Consider the following 12280-nt stretch of genomic DNA (forward strand, 5'->3'; position numbering starts at 1 on the left):
CCTGAAATTTTAACTTTTAATTCTTCATCAAAATTACTTCATTCATTCGTTTTATTCAATTAATCGTGTTTATTCTAATTTCAATCGTTTGTCAAGTCATTTTAGTTATCGTATGAACTTTTTTATTGGCCCACCATCTTATAGACGGTTCCTAAATGTTTATCCCACGCCTCCAATTGTGAGTCACCGAATATTTTGCCGTCAGGAAATGACTGCCGACGAGAGCGTTTGTTAGTAAGAAAAATCAGGGGTAAAAGCTTACAATTTAGCCTGCTACAAAGGATAAAACGATGATCAATTCGTTTCGTCGTATTAATTCAGAAAATATTTCGGCATTTGTGTATCTTGTTCGGCAACGACCTTGCCGCGGTGGATACACCGGTTTCCGTCAGATCACCGAAGTTAAGAGCCGTCGGGCGTGGGCGGCACTTGCGTGGGTGACCGTATGTGCCGCCTTGTGCTGTTGCCATTTTTTGGGGTGCACTCAGCCTCGTGCTGCCAGTTGAGGGTCTACTCGACCGAATAGCAGCGGCTCCTGTCAAAGAAAACCATCGTACCGACCGGGAGAGCGGTGTGCTGACCACACGCCCCTCCTATCGTCAGCTGAGGTTGGCAAGGCGGTCGGATGGTACCGATGGGCCACTTGTGGCCTGGAGACGGAGTGCTTCTTTTGTATCCTGTTCGGTCAAAGAAAGATAGAATGTGATTCTCCTCAAATAAATAAAGACTTAATGTTCCATTTCTGGGTAATAATGCGACGATTTGGTTTCTGAGGCACATATGGGAAGTGAATCCTTGATGAAACCCATGTCACCGCCGGCATGCACAACAATTAACGCTAGCCGCCTCTTTCGTTCGACAATACTTCTACAAACTGTCACTGTAATACCATCAAATTTATTTACGGTGTAATGTGTGTGGTGTGTCATCTAAGTAAACCACTGGCCACTTTCAATCTGATGCTAATACCTGATGCCTAATGTAGTATACCTTTCCAACAAGTCCCCTCGTTCGTGCATAAAGTATATTTTGGTTCCTTTTGAAACTGAAGCCTATAGAGAACAAAATGTTTCTGAGAGTTTGCTTGCTAGCTTTGAAATTCAGATCTTTGCGACGAAAGCTGCGTAGTTGATATTTCGTTAAATTCCATGCAATACTATTAAAATTGCTGCCCGATAATATTTTTAATATTATGGTCAATGTAATACTTATTATGAGCACCTTTCATTTCGTTATTTGTCGTAGAAACTTGAATTCCACTCTGCTCGGTTTCGTGTCCCTCTTTCTGTAATTTGCAAATTATTTCCGTTCTTTCTCTATTTTAACAATTTGGCTGCACCTTACATGGCTTTCTCCGCAGAATGTCTTCTCCTTCTCATAGTCATAAAATTTAATTACGTTAATTGGAAGCTTGCCCACGTAGTCATTTGCCACTCACTTTCCAAGTTCGCACTGCGACGTAACAACGCGCACTGGATACACCCAGTACCTAGTTACGTGACCCAGTAAGTGCCTCCTATGGCCATAGAGTTGCGCCCTACCATAACTACCGTTCCGTTGTTTTCGTACACTTCTTAAATTACGTAGTAAATGGCAGTTGTATTGGTAGAACTGGTACGAAAAGAAACATAAATGAATGTGTAAGAGAGGAAGTGGGAGCCTACGACTTGTCTTTGTTTTGTTTGTATGGTTGTTTGTTTTGCACATAATTAGAACCCATCATCATTCAGTGTTAGTCCATTGTGTATTTTATATCCTCGAAGAATGTAAACTGCATTTTAAAACTAATGAAAATTAGTTGATTGCATAACTTTGCGCATTTATGTAACCTAAACCGTTTTTTTATGCAAGTAAGTTTATGTGTACATACATGAAAAACATATATAATTGCAGTTATTTTATACTCAAATGGTTCAAATGGCTCTGAGCACTATGGGACTTGACATCTATGGTCATCAGTCCCCTAGAACTTAGAACTACTTCAACCTAACTAACCTAAGGACAGCACACAACACCCAGTCATCACGAGGCAGAGAAAACCCTGACCCCGCCGGGAATCGAAGCCGGGAACCCGGGCGCGGGAAGCGAGAACGCTACCGCACGACCACGAGCTGCGGACTTTTACACTCACTAGAACGTTGTTCGTCATGACCAAAGGGATGAGTTCCTCCATACGTAAAGAAAGCGATCGTTATGAAGCAATACCTGATCAGTATGCAACACACCCAACATACAGGTAACGCGGGTACGACCTTAACTGACAAAAGCTTCAAGGAAAACTACCATATTCTACACTTAATGGCAGTCTACGGTAGCCAACGGTAGTTTTACAGCTCTATACCAACACGTATTGAAAAGTGGGTCGCAAAGTGTTCTGTATGTCCTTTATAGATGAGCTGAAATTTCCTAGAATTTTCTCAATAAACCGAAGTCGATTATTCGTCTTCCCTACAACCGAAATTACATGCTTGTTCAATTACATGTCGCTTTGCAACTTTACACAAGGGTATTTAATAGACGTGAATGTGCAAATCAGCACACCTTTAATACTATATTCGATCACTGTAGGATTTTTCTTCCTACGCATCTTCATTACCTTGCATCTTCCACATTTAGAGCAAGCTGTCATCAGAACACCAAATAAACGTTGTATCCATGTCACCTTGCATCCTGCTATAGTCAAGTCAGTTAACAAGGACACTTTCCCATACACTGCAGCGTCAGCAGCAAATACTCACAGACTACGGGTCATCGTATATGTCAGATCGTTTGTGTAGATCTACATGGAAAACCAGAGAGGTCCTATTACATTTCCCTGGGGCGCTCCTCACGAAACCATTGTCTCAAATGAGCTCTCTCCGTCCAGGACAACGCATTGGGTTTTATTACTTAATCCTTGGATGCATGACTGGCTACTTGCAAAACTGCGTGAGAGGGATCCGTAAAACCCCTACCTATGAAAAAATACAAAAAGCTATTTATTAATGTAATATTATCAAATTATGTGGAGTTTGTTGACACAGTATGAATAAGAAAATATGAATTGTGATAATTTGACCTTCATTTAAGTACCTGAAGCACAATACAGTAAAATACTTTAAAGCTCTTCTATGAGTGAACAACATATTTTCAGTTTTACTAGGCTTACACCAGAAGTTCTGCTCACGAAAATTGCTCACTTTACTAATAATTGCACCATGTTTTTGCATTTTTTTCTGCGTTTGCAATATGTTTGATAAAGTTTTCTGTCTAATCAATGTCAGCACACAGAAAATCTTCAGTTGTAGGTGAGTAGCCCCACAGCATGCCATGGTTTGTATGAAAACTAAGGCATGGGTTGTTGGCATACTTTTCCATCTTATAATGTACCATTCTTGTCGCAATTTCCCTTGGAAAATTCTGCTTTTACAAAATCTTTTGGTCTGGTAGTTGTCATGTTGCTGTGAAAATAAGCACAGAGTTTTTGTAGCTACACCTATTATATCTGTCCGTAAGTATCTTGCATTTGTGCCTTGTTGTCAAGAGAATTGACAGCTTATTTTATTGAGTAATAAAAGTATCTTTGGCTTCTTTTTACGCCCTTCTTATACTGTGGCAAAGGCGTAGATAACTGAGCAGTATGACACTTTTACTCTTTTTGGCCATGTAACCTACAGCTGTCAAATTGTTTTCATAACCATATGATGAGGATAAAATTTCTATGAACTTGCAAGGCTTCATTTCTGGCGGAATATACTAAGCTTTTGGTTCAAGTTTCTCATTGCTGCAATTTTTTCCTCCAATTCTTCTTCAAATACCGGAATACTTCCGAAAAAATGTTCCATTCTAAAATTTGTTGAGTTTTCTCCTAGTGTGCATTTACTATAGTAGGACCAATATCGGTTTGTTTTGCCATATCAGGGCCCCAAAAATCCATTCATTTCATTCTGAAATTTTTTTCTTGGTGCTAACAATATGCTTACCTTCTAAATGCTCGATCACCTTTCCTTTGCGAGATAAAATAGTCCAGGGTATTCTTAGAGTGACAGTTATACTACCTGTTGCTGGTTCAGGTGGAATTTGCATGGTGTGAAATCAATTCTGCTGCAGCGGTGGCAGTATTTTACTCCCCTGAGTTTCATCATGATCAATTAAGAAATCAGAATTTCTTTAGTCTGTCTTCAAGTGTATTACTCGAAGATGCAATTTCCTTACAAAATGGACCATAGTGTCTACATCTCTGTCATTTTACTGGGAGTATCATCTTCAAACCGTTCAGAAATTGTTGATTCAAAATTCTGATCACTTTTGCTGACGTCAGACGATGTTCTTTTGCTTCTAATAGATAATATGCACTCATGCCGTAAGCGAAGAATAGAAGTGATTACATAACTATTATGTTCAATGAACTAAATTTATAATCACTGGAGTCCGCCTGCTTAGCAGGTGGTAACGTGCTTTCTTCCATGCAGTGCGCCCGGGTTCGATTCTTGGCTGGGTTGGAGACTTTCTCCGCTCGTGGACTGGGTGTTATGTTGTCCTCATGATCATTTCATCCTCATCACTGGCACGCAAGTCGCCCAATGTGGCGTCGACTGAAATAAGACTTACACTTGGCGGCCGATCTTCCGTGGATGGGGCTTCTCGGCCAACAATGCCATACGCTCATTTCGTTTCCGTGATCACCTGAAACTATTTTGGTGTAAATAAAGACACTTGCCCTCCAAAACAATACTATGTTGTAGCTTTTGCAGTACTCCTGACGTTTCAACAATGAGTGAGGTGTGCCAAGCTGGTAACTATTGTCAGTAATATAGACAAGAAAGTGTGTCACTGAAATTGAAGAGAAACCATTCGAAATATGGCTTGTTCGCTAAGGGGTCTAGTACAACCCTGGTATGCTTTGGGGGTATAGGATTACAAAATCAGTAATGAAAAATAATTGACTTTACTTGCACCAAATAAAATTTCTCCTACAGAAAGTCAGTTGTATTTCCAAGGATTACACAGAACGTACAGAAAATAAGGCAGTTTATTGATAAATTGGAAAGTTGCCGGCTCCAAAAGTCCCCTCTTACTCATCTAAGGGTTAAAAAGTCTTCTCTGAGACAATCATATATCTGAGAATGTATTCCATATGCTCGGATCTTCGTTAACAGTCTGCAGTGTCATGCCCGGACCTTCGTTAACAGTCTGCAGTGTCAAAGGCTTTCCGGAAATTTAGGAATATGGAATCTACCTGCTGCCCCTTCATTCATGATTCACAGGAAATCATAGGGAAGAATTTGGTTTCGCACGAGCTATTCTTTCTAAATCCGTGTCGATTTGTGGATATAAGCCTTTCTCCCTCGAGGAAGTTCAGTATATTCGAACTTAGAGTATGATCAGAAATTCTGCTGTAAACCAACATTAAGAATATCGCATTTGCCAATACTTTTTCAGGTCTAATCTTTTACACTTCTTATAAGCGGTGGTCACCATTCTTCCAGTCACTTGAGGCTTTGCGCTGGCTGAGAGGTATACGATAAATACAAGTTAAGTAAAGGATCAATGCGGAAGAAACATAACTGGAATTGCAACCGATCCTGACGACTTACTTGTTTCCCCATCTTTCAGCTGCTTTTCCATAACAATGGTGCCCATTTCTACTTCCTCCAAACTGAAGTTTATGCGACGGTCAAACTATGGTGTGGCTGTAGATCCTCCTGCGCGAATGATTTTTAAATGCGAGATTTAAAACTTCCTTCTTTCCTTTTGCTACCTTCTATTGTCACACCAGACTGGCCTACGAGTAACTGAGCAGAAGACTTCGATCCGCATAGTGATTTTACTGAGAAGAATTTTCTAGTGCTCTTGGCAAGCTATTTCGCTAACGTATTGCTGAGGAGATGAACACTTCACTCAGTGAGTGAACGGTAGCCCTGCTCGCTCCATAGCAAAAACGAGAAGAGTTTTCCACATACGTTACAAAGAGCATGCTGATTAAAAATCCACACTATGTAACCGTGCCAGTGTGCACCAGAACAGAAACATACTACATCACGATAAGGATTGACTCACTGTGTTTCATGTAGAAACCATGTCTGTTAGAACTACTGGAAATACTTTTGCACACATTGAAAGTTTCCGAAAAGTATTTAAATGAACAAAGTAATTTCAAGAGACAAAACTTTTTCACAGTTTTATAGATTTTTAAAAAGTGACTAAAACCTAACGGTTCTAATCATACGTAGCTTCGTAGCATACAAGTCACTTCTGAAGCCAGGAAACGTAATAGACACAGATATTAAGAATGATTCACAATGTTCCTGATTACGTGACTTCGCAGACTTAGCCCGCTGGAGGAAACATGTCATCTTGGAAGACAGAGTTGGTAATGTTTGTGTGCTCACTAAGATAACAAACAGCATCAACCAGGTTCTTCAGTAGCTGTACGTAGTTGTTGTAATGTATGTATCCGGTGATATAGTTCTCATAGCCTTTCTAAAGCTAATATTTTATGTTAATCTACATACACAATCCTATGATCTGTGAATAACATAAAGGATAGTTTCGGTAAACATGTCAGCAAAAGATTCGGATAATCCAGTGCTGCTTGTTCCAAGGAAGCTAGGACGTGGAACACATATTTTTGCTGCTACGTCAGTGTTTAATCGTTGGGAAAGTATTTAAAACCTTGTGAGGTAGTGAGGTTAACTGGATGATGTGGAAAATGTCGGAAAAACAAAAATACAAATACATTTTATAACATTGTCACAGGAAAGGGAAGGCAAAACTGCCTGGGCTAATAGCAAATAACTTAAGAGGGAGGGGGGCACTATTGCAAGTGGTAAAGTACCAGTGGTTACAAGTGACGGAACAGAAGTTTTTATAGGGTAGGGACGGCAGAAACAAACGATGTTCAGGTACAGGCTGAAAGTGACATTCACAATGATATAACAGGCAGCCAGAAAGGACATTTTAATGTACACAATTAATGCAGACAACCTCTTATTGAAATTAGAGACAGAATTTGACAGGAAAATTAGGTTAATCCAATTGTAATTCAGTCAGCGCACAAAGTCAGTTATCCTCGAATCAGAAGATCCGAGGATTAAGGCGCAAGCTTAATGAGTTGCTTGTTTGTGTTGAAGAATTAGAGTTGAGCAAACCAGTTGATGTACTCTGCCTCTCTGAACATCATGTGACCACAGGTGTAGATATGTTAAATGTTACAGGATTCAAGTTAGTCTCTTACTTCTGTAGAGAAAATATGGAGAAAGGAGGAGTTACCACATTTGTTAGAAACTGTTTTGATTTCAAGAATACTGATATTAATCAGTTTTGCTCAGAGGAGCACTTGGAAGCTTGTGCTACAGAAGCAGTATTTCATAATAAGTCCTTTATAACAGAAACTACATACACATCACCTTCAGGAAATTTTAACCTCTTTATAAAAAATCCAGAAGTTCTGTTGTCCCATCTCACAGCAAAAAAGAAGGAAGTAGTGGTTGTTGGTGATTTTAATATGAATTTATTGAAGATCCCTGTCAGTGGACAATTAGTGCGATCTGTAACACTATCATTCAGTTCAGTTCATACTGTGAAGTTTGCAACTAGGACATGTAAATGCTCTGAGACTGCTAATGATAATATCTTTGAAGACAAATCTAGGGAAAAAGTCGTATCACAAAACCAACGGTAAATCGACTATCTGATCATGATATGCAGCATCTTGTGTTAAATTGGAAATTTGTCAGAATAAAAAAAATATACATTAAATCTGAGTACAGCATGTAATAAACCAGTTAAAAATTGAGGAATTTAGGAACTTGCTCAAAGAGACGGATTGAGTAGATGTTTACAATACTTCTGACTCAAATAGAAAATACAAAGCATTCATTAATAAAGTTACTTCCACTTTTGAAAATTGTTTTCCCCTAAAGGTAACGCAAATCACACAGAAGTCAAAAATTAAACCATGGATGAAACAAGGAATAAAGATTTTACATGTGATAAAAAGGAGACTGTATTACTATCCAGGAACAGCTCTGATGTTAGCATGGTAAGGATTACAAAGAATGCTGCAAAGTATTGAAACAAGTAACCGAGAAATCGAAGCAGCTATATTATGAGAAAAAGATAATTACATTGGGCAGCAAAATAAAAACTGTATGGGATATAGCGAAGACAGAGACAGGTGGGGCCAAAAAGTAAGAGGAATAGATAGCTCTAAAAACAAATGAGACATTGGTAACAAGAGCATGTAGTGTTGTAAGCCTCTTAAACAAGTACTTCATTTCTGTTACTGACAGCTTGGGTCTATCAGCTTCGCTGATCATACAATGGAGTATCTGAGACCAGTCTTTAAAAATAACTTCAGTTAATCAAAGAGTACTCATGCAAGTTGAGTTCTAGCTTAAGTTATTCGTGTAATCAATCTGTTATCAGCGGAACATTTCCAGGTTGGCTAAAATATGCTGAAGTTAAGCCTCTTTACAAGAAGAGGAGATAAAGAGATATCATCAGACTATCGACCAATTTCACTTTTGCCAGATTTTTCAAAAGTATTTGAAAAGATTGTATTCAAATGTCTCCTTAAGGATCTGACTGCAAATAATATATTGTCCAAGCCACAGTTTGGGTTTCTTAGGATTTCTGATGTAGACAAAGCTATTTAGCTTAATTTATTTAATTCATTCAAATGGCTGTAAGCACTATGGGATTTAACATCTGAGGTCATCAGTCCGCTAGACTTAGAACTACTTAAACCTGACTAACCTAAGGACATCACACACATTCATACCTGAGGCAGGATTCGAACCTGCGACCATAGCACCAGCGCGGTTCTGGACTGAAGCGTCTAGAACCATTCGGCCAGAGCGGCCGGCTTTAATTCATTAGATAACAAATTAGAGGCTTCTGGCATTTTCTGTAACCTGTCAAAAGCCTTTGACTGTGTGAACCACTAAATTCTCTTAAGTAAATTAGAAAATCATGGTGTTACTGGCAATGCTGCGAAATGGTTTGAATCTAACTAACAGGAAACTAAGGATGTCATTGCGGAATACCTGTACAGTAAGTAGTAAGTCTTCATCTGACTGGGAATTAATCACACATGGTGTTCCTAAAGGCTTCATCTTTGTTCCATTGCTTTTTCTTGTGTACATTAATGACCTCTCGTCTGTTACATTGCCAGATGCTAAGTTTGCTTTGCTTGCAGATGGTACAAACATTGCAATAAGTAGCAAGTCAAGTACAAATTTAGAAATAGATGCTATTCAAATTTTCACTGACATTTATAAATGGTTTAAAGCTAGTTCACAGTCATTAATCTCTGAAAAGATCCGTTACATGTAGTTCAGAACCTGTAAGAGATTTCCTTCCAGCATGTGTGTAATATATGAAGACATGCAGATCGAAGAGGCTGACAGTGTTAAATTTCTGGTATTACGACTCAATAATAAGTTCAGTTGGAAAGGGCATACCAAAGGAATTGCTGAAGCGCCTAAACAAGTTTGTATTTGCAGGGAGAACGATGTTAGATGTAGGAGATATAAATATAAAATACTTGTATACTTTTCTTACTTTTATTCTGTTATGCCACATGGGATCATATTCTATGGTAACTCATCAAACCAAGCAAAAGTTTTTCGTGTGCAAAAAAATGTAATCAGAATCATTTGTGGTGTACATTCAAGAACGTCATGTAGAAACCTGTTCAAGGAAGTATGTATTCTAAGCACTGCTTCTCAGTATATTTATTCCTTAACGAAATTTGTTGCAAGTAATATATCTCTGTTTCCAACCATTAGCTCAATGTATCGTATCAGTACTAGAAAATAGAACAATCTTCATAAAGATCTAGAATCACTTACCTTGGTCCAAGAAGGGGAGCAGTATTCAGGAACACACATTTTCAATAATTTGCCAGTAGCCATTAAAAACTTGGTTTCAGATAAAACATGGTTTAAACAGAGTCTGAAAGACTTTTCGATAGGCAGTTCCTTTTATTCTATAGAAGAATATCCTAACAGTGACTGTTAGACAAGTGTAAGTAAAAATGTCTGTTAGACTTAGCTATTGACAGCACTTGGTCACAACAGTCAAGATTAGCTATTTTGTGTATGGTAAATTTATTAATGGTGCATAACAATTTTTCGTCTGACAGTGTATTAATTCTGCAGATCTTAGTCATTCCAGTTTAATGTAATGTATTCAACTCTTTTGACAAATTCCTGACAAATGTTCAGGGTAGTAAGCATTATATTCAAATGTTTTGTGTTTTTTATGTTATACTTTCTGACCTGTTCCATGCATAATAATCATCTCATTTTTCGAGTCTATGTAACGAAACCTGAATTTAATCTAATCTGACATTAATATTCCCTTCAAATATCCTAAGTAACGAATGCAGAAAAGTCATCTATTTTCCTTATTTTTTCGTTTATGCATTTATTATACAGCCTAACACAAACATTTCAATGTATATATACTAAATTTCTTCATTCCATGACTAAAGTAGCCTAAAATCGTCAGAAAAACTCTTTTCGAAGTTTACTTACACGCATCACACACTACTGAACTGAACTCAGGCATCATATATCATTCATGTGATGAGATACAGTAAATAATAAGTACATGAAAATTATATGGTACATTAAGATTGCATGCCGCACTGACACCTGAAACCAGTTTTGAGTTCCACACAGTTTTAACCTGAAAAGAAATTTCTAAACAGCACACAATCCATTGCGGAGTGAAATAGTCATTCTGGGAATAAGTTCATCAGTTGGTTCTGTTAAGATTTTCATTAGTGAGGTAGTACAAGTTGCCACCAACAAAATCTTTATGCTCCTGTTAAATTGTAAGTTATTGGTTGCTAAGCTTTTTATAATTATGGAAAGCTATTGAAAGTGTGAGTACATGAATAACGTACATTTTCTGGATCACAGCGAGTGACTTTGAGTCTCCACAGGCAGTTTGACCTCAGACGTAACCTACGCTCTGGTTCATCAAAAGTATGTTCGATTTTCAAACAACTTACAGGAATGCAGCTGTGTGATGTCTTCGGCAGGGGGCACATCCTGTCATTTCTAGGAAACAGATTCAGCGAGAGAGCGCTTTGCAAGGAGATTTAAAACTCCAAATGCGGGGCATGCGAGGAAAAGCAACATCCACGCTGTAAACATTAGTACCATCACACATATAAACATGACTAACGTCAGAAGTTCTAGACTGTGAATCTTAATTACCAACTGGAGTGCAGATGACACTTTCTCTGTCCTTCTGTTGTTTGACCAGTTAGAGAATAGCAAATTGTTCAGGGTTTAAACAAAAACCACAGGAACTGTTTATAAAGCCACATGCTAACTGAATCTCAACTGCGTTTCTGCAGACCACAATACAGTGGCACCAGCTTCGTCGACAAGGGCCTTATAATGCTGATATAGGCTTATCTAGATGTCAAACCATTGTAACTATGGCTCTGATTTCTAGGCGCTAATAACCAGGAAATTAGTTTTTCACGTTTTAAAAATACTGGAAATGTGCGACAAAAAGCATAAATATTTCATTATAATTGGATTTATGTATGTGACTACGAAAATTATGCAGTTCTCACAAATTCCATGATGTATGTGATGCCTCACTGGTAAGTGAAGAATTACAACACAGAATGAGATTCAGCCTGGAGCTGTCCATCGCAAAGGATTAACGATTATCTCAAAACACTGCCTTATACTGTAGAAAATTGGCGCTACACGATACGAGAAGTCAGTCTGGCAAATGTATAAATGTATAGGGGGGTATATCGCTCACACTCACAGAAATATCCTCTTATTGATGATAATCTAACACATGGAAACTTTTACATTAGTTTGAAACACACAATTGTTTTCAGACACACATCTGAATTTATTTTGTAGCATTTGTGTTGCAGATTGCTTAAGACTGTTGAGTTTTCTTCCGATGTCATGAATATATTGAACAGTTGCTAACAGAAAGATCCTTCCCTTCTCAAGTTTGCCAATTCTCCTGCTATGGAAACACAAGTTAACAGATGTAGGTTCCAGGTCTTTTTTTCTTTAACTACGTGACACTTAATACTCCCCAAAGGATTTCAATTGAAGTTGTATCATCTTTGTTGAGTACATTAACTACTGAAACAAAACAAACAAAAATTTTCTGCAAAGTATTGGACTGCAGCGAACCAAGTTCCCGTCTGTGTCGTTACTGGGATGGGCAGCAGTGATATCTTGGGAGTTTCACTCATAAATATGAGAATACTTCTCAGTGACTTATTGAAAACTCTTTTTGCATT

The 12280-nt window shown here is 38.2% G+C and overlaps 1 pseudogene; it reads left to right on the forward strand.

The window, feature by feature from the left end:
* The first annotated feature begins 351 nt into the window (after positions 1 to 351).
* LOC124778457 lies at positions 352 to 469 on the forward strand (annotated as a pseudogene).
* Positions 470 to 12280: the final 11811 nt, after the last annotated feature.

Source organism: Schistocerca piceifrons, chromosome 2 (assembly GCF_021461385.2).
Source record: "Schistocerca piceifrons isolate TAMUIC-IGC-003096 chromosome 2, iqSchPice1.1, whole genome shotgun sequence".
NCBI lineage: Eukaryota > Metazoa > Arthropoda > Insecta > Orthoptera > Acrididae > Schistocerca > Schistocerca piceifrons.